This window comes from Hyperoodon ampullatus (assembly GCF_949752795.1).
Source record: "Hyperoodon ampullatus genome assembly, chromosome: 6".
Lineage (NCBI taxonomy): Eukaryota > Metazoa > Chordata > Mammalia > Artiodactyla > Ziphiidae > Hyperoodon > Hyperoodon ampullatus.
The window spans coordinates 24,843,027-24,851,599 of NC_136919.1; positions in this window are offsets into that span (position 1 = coordinate 24,843,027).

Below are 8,573 nucleotides of genomic sequence, written 5' to 3' on the forward strand. Positions count from 1 at the left end.
TTGCATATGGTTCACCATAGTTGTGTGTCCTGAGTTGCAATTCTTTGCTGCTCCCAAATAAGCTCGTTTTGCTGGTAAAATAACCAGCTGTTTTATTGTTTTGAGTTAACAGACCCTAACACTAGAGCCAGAAATCTGAGTTAGTAAAAAGGAACTTGGAGAAAATGGAGACAATTCAGGTATCAGAATAAAACTTTATCTTCTCAAGGAGAAGAGATGTTACATCAATGAAATAAAAACAGGATGCTATGAAAAATGAATAATTATAAAGACAAAAAAGTGCCCTTGGAAATTATAGCTAAAATAAAAGAAATTTGGTTATCTTAGACATTCACTCTTAAACTAGCCACTTTGGACTTCCCTCGTGGCGCAGTGGTTAAGAATCCATCTGCCAATGCAGGGGACATGGGTTCAATCCCTGGGCCGGAAAGATCCCACACGCCGTGGAGCAACTAAGCTCATGCACCACAACTACTGAAGCCCGCGTGCCTAGAGCCTGTGCTCTGCAACAAGAGAAGCCACCTCAATGAGAAGCCCGTGCACCTCAACGAAAAGTAGCCCCCGCTCACCGCAACTAGAGAAAGCCCACGCACAGCAGCGAAGACCCAACGCAGACAAAAATAAATAAATAAATAAATATTTTTTAAAAATAAAAAATAAACCAGTCACTTTCCTCAGAAAAGAATCCTCCAATCTCCTGCCTTTGGAGATTAGCTATTAGCATTCTGGAACTAAGTGGGGAAAGGGGAGTTGGAGGGGTATCTCACCATTTGGGATGTAGACTTCCACTTAATTCCCTGCATTTTATTTTTTCTCTCTTTCTTGAACTCTGATTAGTTGGATATTGGACCTCCTGGACTGATCCTTTGATTTTATTTGTCCTTCAGTATATTTCATTACCTTTTTGTTCTACTTTCTGGGAAAATTTCCTCAACTTTATCTTTAGATACTTTTAAGGATTTGGGAGGATGTGGAGATAAGCATATGAGTTAAATACATCATGACTAACCAGAAATCCTTCTGATATCATTTTACATCTTGACTGATGGTACAGCTGACTCTTGAACAACACAAGGGTTAGGTTTGCCAATCCTCCCTGAAGTTGAAAATCAATGTATAACTTTACAGTCGGCCCTCCACATCTAATCTGCATCCACGGATTCAATGAACCTTATATTGTATAGGACTGTAATTTGTATATATTGAAAAAAATTCACGTATAAGTGGTCCCCCACAGTACGAACCTGCATTGTTCAAGGGTCAAGCGTGGGGATTTCCCTGGCTGTCCAGTGGTTAAGACTCCACACTTCCACTGCAGGGGGCACAGGTTCAATCCCTGGTCAGGGAACTAAGATCCCACATGCCACATAGTGAGGCCAAAAAAAAAAAAAAGGGCCAACTGTGTGTTCTTCCAGGGAAGAATGATAATAAATAGGGAGGGAGATAATATGGAGGGTAGCATAGGACTAGTGGTGACACTGTGCATTCTGAAAGTTATGTTCTCTACTTCTACATGGTTAATGGAGATGCACTCTCACCTGGGCCTGGTGTCCCCGAGTCCAGTGCCGCTCTGAGCCCATGTCTCCAGAGAATAAACTTCTGGTCTTCTGTCATTTGTCCACTGGCTTTCCACTTGCTAAACTGTCCCAGAGGGGTACTGGTGAGATAGAAAAATAAGTGAACAGAGAAGGAGGTCCAGAAATAGACTTAGGAATATGTAAGAACTTAGTATGTGTTAAGGGTCACATTTCATGTTCATTGGGGGAAAGATAATTACTTAACACATGGTATTGGGACAAGTAGCTAACCATTAAAAATAAAGAAAATTAGGGGCTTCCCTGGTGGTGCAGTGGTTGAGAGTCCGCCTGCCGATGCAGGGGACACGGGTTCGTGCCCCGGTCCGGGAGGATCCCACATGCCGCGGAGCGGCTGGGCCTGTGAGCCATGGCCGCTGAGCCTGTGCGTCCGGAGCCTGTGCTCCGCAGCGGGAGAGGCCACAACAGTGAGAGGCCCGCATACCAGAAAAAAAAATAAATAAAGAAAATAAAGAAAATTAGACCTTTACTTCAAGGCATACATTAAAATATTAATCTATATAGATTATAGATTTCACATAAAAAATGAAACCAGAAGTATCAGATGAAAATATAGGTGAATATTGATATAGTCTTGGGGTGGGGAAGGCTCTCATGACATGAGAGCAATAACCATAAAGATCAATTTTTATCCTGAATAAAAATTTGAAATTTTTCTTCATCACCGTCCCCAGTATGTGTGTTTGTGTATGTATATATACATACATAAATAAAAATTTAAAAGCAAACAACTGGGGAAAATAGTTTGAACATGAATGTCAGACTAAGGGTTAATATTCTTAATATATACAGAGCACTTATTAATAAATAAATTTAAAATACCAACAGGACATAAACAGGTAACTTATAAAGGAAAACAAATTCCTTATAAATACCTGAAAAAATATTCAGCCCCATTAGTTATATATAAACAAGTACAAATTAAAGTAAAGATATCATTGCCAACTTACCTAATTGATAAAAAATGTTTACAGTTTTATTGAGATGTAACTCAGTTACCATAAAGTTCACTTCTAAAGTGTACAATTCAGTAGTTTTTAGTATGTTCAGAGAGTTGTGCAACCATCACTACTATCAAATTCCAGAGCATTCCTGTTATTCCAGAAAGAAACCCCATACTCATTAGAAGTCATTCCCTATTACTCCCAGCCCTTGGCGACCACTAATCTATTTTCTGTCTCTATGGATTTGCTTTTTTTAGACATTCCATATAAATGGAGTCATACACTATGTGGTCATCTTGCCTGACTTCTTTCAGCTAACATAATATTTTTAAGGTTCATGCATGTTGAAGCACGTATCAGTACTTCATTCCTTCTCATGTCTGAAAAAAATTCCATTGTATGTATATACTACATTTTGTTTATCTATTCTGTTATGGATAAACAACCAAAATGTCCAGTTTATGGACATTTTGGTTGTTTCCAATTTATGACAATTATGAATAATGCTGCTATAAACATTCATGTACAAATTTCATATGGACATGTATTTTTAGTCTCTTGAGTATATAACTAACAGTGAAACTGCTGGCTCTATGTTTAACTTTTTGAGGAACTGCCAAGCTGTTTTCCACAGCAGCTGCACCATTTTACATTCTCACAAGCAATGCACAAGGGTTCCAACTTTTCCACATCCTCACCAACACTTGTTGTCCATCATTTTAATTATAGCCATCCTAGTAAGTGCGAAGTGGTATCTCATTGTGGTTTTGATTTTCATTTCCCGAATGCCTAATAACATTAAGCTTCTTTTTGTGCTTATTGGCCATTTGTATATCTTCTTTGGAGAAATGTCTATTCAAATTCTCTGCCCATTTTTAATTGGGTTATTTGTCTTTTTTTTGTTGAGCTCTAATAGTTCTTTATCTATTCTGGATACAAGTCCCTTATTAGATATATGATTCACAAATATTTTCTCTCATTCCATGCATTGTCTTTTCACTTTCTTGATGGTATCATTTGAAGCACGAAAGTTTTACATTTTGATTAAGTCCAATTTATCTCTTTCTTCTTTGGCTTGTTGTGCTTTTGGTGTCATATCTAAGAAAGCTTTGCCTAATACAAGGTCATGAAGATTTACTCCTAGGTTTCCTGAGTCTTATAGTTCCAGCTCTTGTATTTAAGTCTATGGTACATTTTGAGTTAATTTTTATATATGGTGTGAGGCAGAGGTTCAACTTCTTTCTTTTGCATATGGCTATATGAGTCCAAGCACATTTTGTTTAAAAGACTATTCTTTCACATTGAATTGTCTTGGCACCCTTAGGTTTTCAAACTTGACATTAGTTGAAAAATGATTGACAAAGATTTTTAAAAGATAATACCCAGTTTAGGCAAGACTGAGTGGAAGTCTTACACACTGCTAATGGGAGCATAAAAGAGGAACAGCGTCTGAAGGGCAATTTGCCATGTATATCCGATTTGAAAAATATGTACTCTGATTCAGGAGTTGTATTTCTAGGCATTTATTTCAAGGAGATAACTGTACAAAGATGTTATGTATAATGGTGAACAACTGGAAGTAAACTAAATGTCTATCAGTAGAAGACTAGGTGAATAAATTGTGCTACCATTTCATCTGTACAATGAAATATGATGCAGACTTTAAAAATGATGAAATGATTTATTGACTTGGAGCAATTCCTGTGACCTACTGCTAAGTGAAAAATAAAAGCATGTTACAAAGTGCTCTATATAGTAGTATTCCACTTATATAATATATTTTACTTATGCATCTACGTTCATAGAAATAGCTCACTGTTAACAAAAATGCTAACAGTGGTTGCTGCTAGGTAATGGGATTTTAGCTGGCTTGTATTTTCTTCTTTATACTTTTGGTGCATTTTATGCATTTGCTACATGAATATATATTGTCTTTATATTCAGAAAAAGAAAAGCTATTTTCATTTTGTAGAAGAATGTCCTCAAGGAATATATATTGTAAAAGACTATTCAATGGTATGGAAATATTTTCATAATATGTTAACTGAAAAAAGCAGGTTATAGTATCCCACTTAAAATATTTTAAATGTAATATACACCGTATTTCCTAGGTACTGTGATACTTTTTTTCCACCACTTACTATTTCTGAAATAAAAATGTCTCTTACAATCAATATGAATATTTAATGTACTGGTTCCCCCCTCCCTGCCTGCCTGAAAAGCTGTTATTAATGAGATGATGCTTCTGGCAATCTGAGACTTGAGAAAGTGCCATATGTGTGTAGAGAAAAGACTGGAAGAATAGACACCAAAACGTGAGCAGTGTTTAGCTCTGAATTGAGATTTTTCTTTTCTTTTTCTTTCTTCTTCTTCTTTTTCTTTTTTTTTTTCTGGTTAAGTATACATTCCAAGTTTTCTCTAGTATGTGCATAAATAAACATAAAGAAATCAGGAAACCGGCTGCCCTGCTTTTCAAGGAAGAAGCAGAGTGTGAGGGTATTTGGGACTTTGGGCCTTTACCAAAATAAGAGACTAGCAAATTAGGGTACACACAAACCACCTTGCATGCCCACTGAGGGGCCCCTGGCTGGGCAGGAGCTGGCAAAGCAAGCTTGAGAACAGATGGTAGAGTTCGGTCAGCAGGAGCAGGGCTCTTGGATCAATCTTAGTTCTGTGTGGACAAGGAAATCCCTGTGAGGTATGAGTGAGTCCAGATGGCGGGGATGCTGGCTAATTATGGAGGAGAGGGATGTCCAACACCGCGGGGCCACACAGATATTTTCCAGGAGTATGTTCTCAGTTACTCAAGAGAGACCACGGCCTGCATGAAACAGAAAATGAGTCCACCCTTTTTGAAAGTCAAAACTTACATTGATTAGAGAATTCCCTGGCGGTCCAGTGGTTAGGACTCAGCACTTTCACTGTGGTGGCCTGGGTTCAATCCGTGGTCGGGGAACTAAGATCTCGCCAGCCACTCAGTGCAGCAAAAAAAAAATAAAAACAAACAAACAAACAATTTACATTGGTTTGAGGTGAGCCCATCCCTCAGCCAAAAGGGCAAGGTAACTACAGGAGATGAAGGGCATGAAGCAGAAGTGGAAGATTAATGGCCACAGCAGAACTTCGATAACCCCTGAGGAGGCTAGCAAGCTCTGGGCCTCTGCTTAGAAGGGAGGGACTCTGCCTTGCAGCAACTGTGACTGGGGCACAGAGAGAGTGCCAGGCACAGCGCCAGGTAGGAGCTTCACCCACAGGATCGTGTCTAATCCTCACAACAGTCCCGAGATGAGCAGCCTGAGGCTCCTAGAGGTTATGTGGTTTGTCCCAAAGCACACAGCCTGTAAGTGATGGAGTGGATTCCCACATTACTAGAGTCCATCTCTAAAAAGGGAAAAACACTGAACAAAGTTAACACTCATATTTGTCATGAGTATTAACTCATTACTTACCATAGTGTTGGCTGGAAAAACAAGTTTCAAGCAAAAATCTTCAATCTGATCCCAATATTGTTTTTTTTTAATCGTGAAACATAATTTTCTTTTTAAATTTTGTGGCTGCGTCACGTGGCATGCGGGTCTTAGTTCCCCAACCAGGGATGGAACCCGCGCCCCCTGCTGTGGAAGCGCAGAGTCTTAACCCCTGGACCACCAGCGAAGTCCCCCCAATATTGTTTTCTTAAAAAATATGTATAATATAGAAAAAAAAGCTGCAAGGATATACACCTTAATGGTGGATATGTCTCAATAGTAGGAATCTAATTTTAAAATTTAATATTTTCTTTAATTTTTTCTTTTTTTTAACTTCCTCTCCACCCCCTCCTTGAGCATGTAAATCTTCTTAAAGCAGAGAAAACAAAAAGGCTTTTCAGAAGCAGTTGTGAGGACTAGTGGATCAAAGTCTTCAGAAGCAGTTGTGAAGACTAGTGGATCAAAGTAATGAGAATGAATTACAGTGAGATTTTAATGACAGAGAAATCCAGGTTCTTACTAGCTATGTGAGTTCCACTTGGCCTTGCTAAGCCTGTTTCTTAAACAATAAAAGGGAATTATAGTCTTGTCCCAGTGAGCTGGTGCCAGCATCAACTGAGATGCAACGTACACAAAAGTCCCAAGCACAGTACTTGGCATAAGGATAGTGTTTAATAAATGTTAAACCCGACTCTTGGTGGTCATAGCTCTTCCTTGCTGCCCCAGGAAGGCCACGCACCTACAGCTGTTTCAGAGAGCAGAACGGAATCTGGCTGTCTTGGCAGGGGCCCCTTACTGGACCTGCAGCTGCCTGCACACCTGACACTTTCCCCTCCTCATTTTTTTTTTTTTTTTTTTTTTACCATCTGGTGACTAACAGGATCTTATTCCTTAACCCATTTTCACCCAACGATTTGCCTTCGTCTCTCCCTTTGTCTCAGTGTCTCAGCTGTTTCTAGGTAATATTTTTGAGCACGCGTGACATTATTTCAACATAACACATTTGCAGGGCACCTATGTTCTAAAGATGGCCCCAGGCTCCTGCTCTCCATTCATATCATCCAGAAATATTTGTATGAGCTCACAGTCTCGCTGAGAATTTAGATCCTTCAACAACTCCCACGTGTTGCCTAGCTGCTATAACAGGCACACAGACCGTACTGTGGAGACTCAGCGGACAGATTTACCAGTGTATGCAAATGTGTATGGAGAGGAGGGAAAGAATGGAGGTGTTTAATATTTAAAGAGTAATGATTTCTTCATCCCATCTTATGCATCACCTTCATATACTGTCTTTCTTAAAGAGAAAAGGTGCCCATTCTGCTAAACTGGTTTCAAGGCCAGTTAAGCCAGTGCCTGAGTGGGCCTGTTTTATCTTCAGATTTGTTGAAGTCTGTTCACAGACAAAAAGTTTGTGGAAGGCTCTGATCATCTGATGACATTGCTGAGGCAGTGGGGTGGAGAGCAGATCCAAGGAGCTACAAACTAGCTCCGAGTGTTCTCCTCAGACATTTTGGAGCTTATTGGAATACACACATTCTGATCAACAAGCAGTTTTAAGAGTCAAAGGAGTGCCAAAACCAGGCATTGTTTGATACCTGTATTACTTATTAGGTAAACATTAACATCAATGGAAGTAAAAGAGATTTACCCATAGTTCAGACTCCCTCACAAACTAAGATGTTTTTGCTTTTCCTTATTCCCTTCCAGTCCTTCAAATCCATAAATCCAAAATCATGATAATGATTGTAGCTTAGATACAGTTCAATATTCTACTTCTTTTTCACACCCAGATGCATACATAGAATGATGTTAAGTACAGCAATATTCACAACCAGGGCAGTGTGACAACAGCCCCTTCAGGCCTGTGGACTGACAGTCCAGTGGAAGATGTTGGCAGGACAGTGAGACACACCCTATTCTGCCTGTGTTATTTATGCCTTTGGCAGTGAAGCCCCTGACAAAGAAGCATGTCACTGGAACACATGCTCTTTGTTCACAGAGGTGCATGCCAGCACCGGCTGTGTCAGAAGGGACAGTGCCGGGTCTGTAGTCTCTCTTCTGGCTCTTTAGCGTTCTTTTTATTTGCTGCACATTGTGGCTATGTTTATTAATTACTTTGTAGCTTAATCTTATAAAACACACATTTATCTTGTGAGTCCTCATACCGTTGAGTTGGTCATAAAGAGAGGACAGGATCCCAAGATTCTGCCCTCTTTCTCCCTAAGGATTGATATCACCTCCCCCTCAAACCACCAGGTTCCCACTCTCTCTAGCACAGAGCTACCACGTCCCAGTCTCCTTCAGCATCTCCCCTTTACCTACAAGATGGTGCCTGCAGCCTCTGTTTGGTATTAAAGCCTCTCTACAATTGTTCCCAACCTACTGTTCCAAAGCAGACCCCCATGCTACGACTTCATTCCACACAGACTGATAGTGTAGCAGAAAAGACACAGGCCTTGGAGTCAGGCCCATCTGGGTTTAAACCCCAGCTCCACCTCTTGTTGGCCACACAGCTTCAGTTCCTCATCTGTAAAACGACTATAATACAATCTACTTCACAGGGT